Below are 6,000 nucleotides of genomic sequence, written 5' to 3'. Positions count from 1 at the left end.
CTAGGTGTCCATTAATAGATGAAAGAATAAAGAAGTGATACATATATGTATACAATGAAATATGACAGCCATAAAAAGAATGAAATCTTGCCAGCTGCAATGACATAGATTGTGCTGAGTGAAACAAGTCAGAAAAAGACAAATGCCATATGATTTCACTTATATGTGGAATCTAAAAAAACACACAAAATAAATAGGAATAAGTAGAACAGAAATAGTCTTATAGATTTGAAGAACATTTTGATGGTTGCAAGATGGGAGGAGGGTTGGGGAGATGGGTGAAAAGGTGAAGGTATTAAGAAGTATAAGTTAGCAGGTACAGAATAGTTTATGGGGATGAAAAGTACAGTATAGGGAACATAGTCAATCTATAATAATAAAAGTGTAATATGCTAATTAGACCAGATGTCCATCTGGATGACCTTCCGGACAAAGCTGGGGCTGCGAGGGCTGAGGCAGAAGCAGCCGTGGCAGTGGGGGCCAAATCCCTTGCATGAATTTTGTGCATCAGGCTTCTAGTAATCCTATACAATGAAAGCCCAGCAAACATAACGGCATAACGACCGGAACAACTGCTCGACCAGTCACTATGAGGTGCCTTGACCACCTCTTGGTCCCTGCCTCTCCCCTCAACCTCCTGCCTGCAGGCTCTGATCGTAGCATGGCGAATGGGGAACCACAGGGACTGGGTGGGTGGCGGCGGGGTGGGACTGGGGACTGACGAGTGGGCAGAAGATGGCCCTGATCGTAGGCTAGGCCTAGGGACCCTACCCATGTAAGATTTTGTGCGTTGGGCCTCTAGGATTATAATAACTGTGTATGGTGTCAGATGGTACTAGATCTATCAGGATTATCACTTTGTAAGTTATATAAATGTCTAATCACTGGGTTGTGCACCTGAAACTATACTGTACATCAACTCTAATTGAAAAATTAAAAAAAATATTAAAAAATAATTTTAGATTTTGAAATATATGTCAGTTCACATATATTTATATTAGTTTGTTTTTATAAAACCACCAAAGACTACAGAGAGTTGAAGAAATGGCTTAGTAAGGATGTTTGAAAACAAGATGGACTAGTTGTTAAAAGACAAACCAACTGAGGAAGTAAAGCCTCACACTTTTCTCATCCAATTAGCCATTTTCATAAACTGCCAAAAATTGATTCATAGATGAGATTACTAAGGGAGGGGGGAGATATAGCTAAGTAATAAGTAAAGGATCCTGATTAAACTTGGACTTTGTATAAAACTATCATGAAGTTGAAATTTCTTGGGGCATTCCATCCAGGTAACTGACAAAGCATTTCCCTTGCTTCACTTTGATCAGGGTTGGCCATTGGGAATGAATTCTAGTAAAGATTTCACGGCAAAGCAGGAGATGTTTGGTGACTTCCTAAGCTCACCATACAATTCAGTGTCTTTGGAGAAATAAAGTTGAAGATGAAGAATCATGTTGAAAAAAAAAAGAATCATGTTGACTGCTTAAGATCAATTGTTTTATCCTTTTCAACTAAGCTCAGTACTCTCATCATGAAATTGGGTAGTTGAACATAATGGTTCACCTAACTGATAGATGAGTCACCTCTAAAATATTAGGAAGTAATTGATTAAAAACATCCCTTTAGCCTCCAGACAGTATTTTACCTACATTAAAGTTTATAATTTAGAGACCTTTTATGCTTTGTCCAACAGTAAATAACCTTAAACAGTGTCTAACACATAGAAATATTTGTTGAATAAATTTTCTAGAAATAGATATAAAATTGTCCATATAAGAAACAAAATAGTAGCCCTCACAAATATATAGATAAATTGAATTTAGTAATATTTTCTCTATTAGCTTGTACTTCCTGGTAATAACCCAGTTATATGTATATATAGGAGTAGTTAGATAAGTGAAGAAAGTCCCACCCACTCTTTCTGTTATAAACATCTGGAATTAATATGTATCATTGTTGAAGAAATTCTGATGACCTGAGAGAGCTGGGTTTCTTTGCCTTCTTGGGAAACACTGGTGACTTTGTGAGGCACTCAGGAATACTTCAGAAGCTAGGTCCTGGTAGAGCTTGCCATCTCTCCTGTTGGAGATATAAATTTTGTAGTCATTCAGAGAGACACATCTTTAAACAGAAAATGTAGATAAGTATTTTTAAAAAAGATGATCAAAATTATAGGTTTGTATAGAAGTGGGAAAGAACTTTGAGCTGAACTCAAAGTTACTTCGTTCTACAGCTAGAGAACCCAGTGAGGTTAAATGGCTAGTCATGTGTTTATAGTAATATGTTCACAGAGCCAGAACTGAAAGTCAGCCTAACTTCCAGTCCAGTGGTCTTCCTCAACAAAAGTTAGAATTATTTGTATTTGATAGGACTACTATAACTTAATTGGAAGGGCCCAATCTATCCCCGAGTTTCTATTTAATTAAAAATAAAATTGGTCTTCTATTGATAAAAACACCATTTCTTTTTCATTAAATATTGCTCTTCCCTGTTCCCTTACCTATTCTAACAACTTGGCCAATCCTGAACAGCTCCATTTCAGAACTTATAGTCACCAGCTCCTCTGTACCATACCTGGCATAGGGCCAGAATATTTTTGGGCATCGGCTGGAGCCTTCAAATGTGGAGGTTAGTAATACTGAAGGAGAGGGAACCACATTGAAATCCTGGAGGTCAAGGATTGAGATCTTTTCCCCTGATTTAAAACAGAATTTGGCCCTCAGATAGGGTGGGAATGGCTGTCTTACACAATGAAAAATAAAGCTTAAAATTAGTTGGAGAGCACAGATGTCAGAAATGTGAATCTTGAAAAATCTTTACATTTAGGAGATAAATTGAAAATATCAAAAATGTCTTTGTGTGTGCAGAATTAATTTTACAAGACAATGTGATTCAATAATTGAATTTTTTGAATAGGAGAGATGGCTAAGAATAAAAGAAAAACACATTTCAAAAAGGAGAACATTTCTGACACAAATATTTTATAGAAGAGTAGAAATTAAAGGGGAGTCGAGGGGAATGGAGAGAGGGAAGAAAACATGACAGAGGCAGTTTTGTAATTTAAAAGCATCCTTCCTACCTGCCTGTTCAGTCATAAGATGTACATTTTTAGAAGAGAAATTCAGAGAGCTTAGTCTTCATTTCTGTAACTAATACCTTCCCCACCCAAGACAAAGCTCTATATGAGATTCTTTATAATGGAAAAAAGCTAATTAGTGGTAAGGAGAGTGACCCACTGCTGCCATAGAGACAAGCAAGCCCATTATTAGTTTCTCTTGGGGACTAAATCTTTGAATCACATTGATTTCCCCAAGAGAAAAATATTGAAAGAATTGCTTGGTGCCCTCCACAAGTATGGTTTATGGATGAGAAAATTGAATGCCAAAAGTTTAAATGACTTGTTTAGCCATGAGTGCGTAGGCTTTTATTCTTATTTAGTACTTATTTCCCCTATTTATCCATTACTTATCTCTCTTATTAATTCAGTGAATTTTCAGATGGTTGTAAAGCCAAAAGTTTTATACTCAATTTTTGTATCTCCATTCTAGAAAACAATCCTAAAAGAGAAGGGTGGAGAAGTTAATAACTAGTATTCTAAAGTAAAATTGAAATCATAGACACAGGAAATAGTATGGTAGTTATTAGAGGAAAGGGAGTGAGAAATGGTAAAGGGTAAAGGGGCCAAATATATGGTGATGGAAGAACATTTGACTTTGGGGGGTGGGCACACAATGCAATATACAGATGATGTATCATAGAATTGTACACTTAAAACCTATATAATTTTATTAACCAATTTCAGCTTAATAAATTTAATTTTAAAAAGATTGACTATATTGAGAAGAAATATGATTTTCTGCTCCAGATTTAATTTTGAAGTTAAAAGCTATGTCAGAAAAGCATGAGTTTAGAAAAAAATCAGAAAGCCACTTGAGTATTATTTATTACTATCTAAAATGCGAAGTCTGAGACTTATATAGAGACTTAAAAGGTAAAATAAAATTGATAGCAATGAGAAAAAAAGAATTGTCTGGTGATGAAACAGAGGGGGAGAGGTAAAGTTTTGGTAATGTGTTGGTTAGTATAAAATAAACTCTTTCTGGGTGGGTAATATTGGGGTATGAATTTCTTTGAATGACTGAGATAAGGGTGTGAAATAAAATATATCTCGAGTGGACAGACATACCTTTACTCATAGTACTATGAATGAAAATTGAAGAAATAAATATAAACACTCTTATATGTTAAGATAATTTTTATCAATGATAACAGGAGAACAAACTAATCATTTTTCTATTATCAATTATAGCAAACGATTACCTGTGAACGTTTACCTGTGCTCTCAAACTTTTGACTGTCGGGGATGAAGGTCTTCTTGAAAGTATTTGCCCTTTATTTTTTCTGAATTGCCTGGATACAAGAAAAATTTGTATTTTATTGGATCAATTTCTTAAAAGACCATGGGAAAATGGATACAAACATAAAATAAAAAGCGTAGGGAGTTATTTTTAATTGCCTGTAACAGGAGCATGTTTATCTGAGAGGGAGATAATCACTTAAAGGACCCATGACAAGTTACTGAGGCAAGCCTAGTGGATCTCTCTGGAGAAACCTGGCTTTATCTTTGATGTGTAGATACAAAGAAGGTGGCCTTAAGATTATCATGGTGGCCTCAAATTTTCAAAGCTCTACTTTATTTAGAGTTCTATTTGTTTAAAGCTGTATTTCATTATCTTGTTCAGAAACAAGGGAAAATTATCTTCTCTAGAATAGCATCAGAATAATGTTTGATATCAAATTAATTTTTTAAAAATAGTGATACTCCAAAGATTTATAAGCAAGGATAAAAACTGGAGATAATATGAACAAAAATGTTTAAAAAACAAATAGGGATGCATGGTAAGTTACATGAAGCATAGTGTACATATGTAAGGTAAAACAATTTAGTTGCTTAGAAGAAGTACAAATACTCTGAGATTATTGGGAAGTTTTTCTTGTTGCACTCCCAGAGGGCTCTTCTGCAACACAGCAAACAGTATAGATCCCCATAAATTATTCTACCATACCAGTGTCCTGCTGTCCTGATGAGCCTGTGTGGGAGACTGGAGTTCCAGGCAGAACAGCTTATTAAGATGAATGAAGGAGAATCTAGGCAGAAACAAAATCCTAGGGAGTTGGCAAACCAGGCACAGAGCATGCTGTGATTTCAGGGCCATCTCCTGGGGCATGGATCATGGGTTTTCTCAGCAGCGGAGAAAGCTCCTGGGCCAACAGAGGAGCAGGAGTTGTAATTTAGAGTTCAGGAGACCTAGGAATATCAGAAAAGGCTGAGATCAGGGATTTACAGGCTGCTTCAACTGAGATTGGCTCAAGATTCAAATGAGCCTAAGCCTGCAATAGTAACTCATAAGTAGATTTTATTGCAGAGAATTAAGGAGACACAGGCAGAGAAAATTGAGAAGAGAAAAGAAAGAAAAAAAAAGTGAAGGAAGTCCTTTAATGATATGACCTTTGATTGAATGTAGGAGAATGCTCAGATACTATTCAAAAAATTATGCCTTTTGTTAATGTTTTCCTCTTTGTCGAGTTTATTCATTTATTTAATGATAAATATTTATTGAACATTTTCTATACTGTTATTGATGTTATAGCCATAAACCGGAGGGACACACCCCTCCTCACATGGAACTTAGAACATAATGTGGGAGATACACTGAATAAGAAATTATGGGTGTGATTAGTGTTACAAAGTGATCATAGGGAGTGCTGTAATAACATACAAGGAAAGGACCTCTCCTGGACCTGGATTCTGGGAAGTCTTTCCTGGTAAAATGTAGATGAAGCATGCAGAACAAACGTTTTAGGCAGAATGATTAGCCAGTGCAAAGACTCAGAGATGAGAGAGTATGAAGTTTTCAGGTAAAAGAAAACAAAATTGGCTCTGGAATTGCAAGGAGAGAGCATATTCTCTGAGTTTGGAGAGGGGGTGGGAGCCAC

This window comes from Myotis brandtii, unplaced genomic scaffold (assembly GCF_000412655.1).
Source record: "Myotis brandtii unplaced genomic scaffold, ASM41265v1 scaffold1480, whole genome shotgun sequence".
NCBI lineage: Eukaryota > Metazoa > Chordata > Mammalia > Chiroptera > Vespertilionidae > Myotis > Myotis brandtii.
This window is presented reverse-complemented; position numbering follows the sequence as displayed.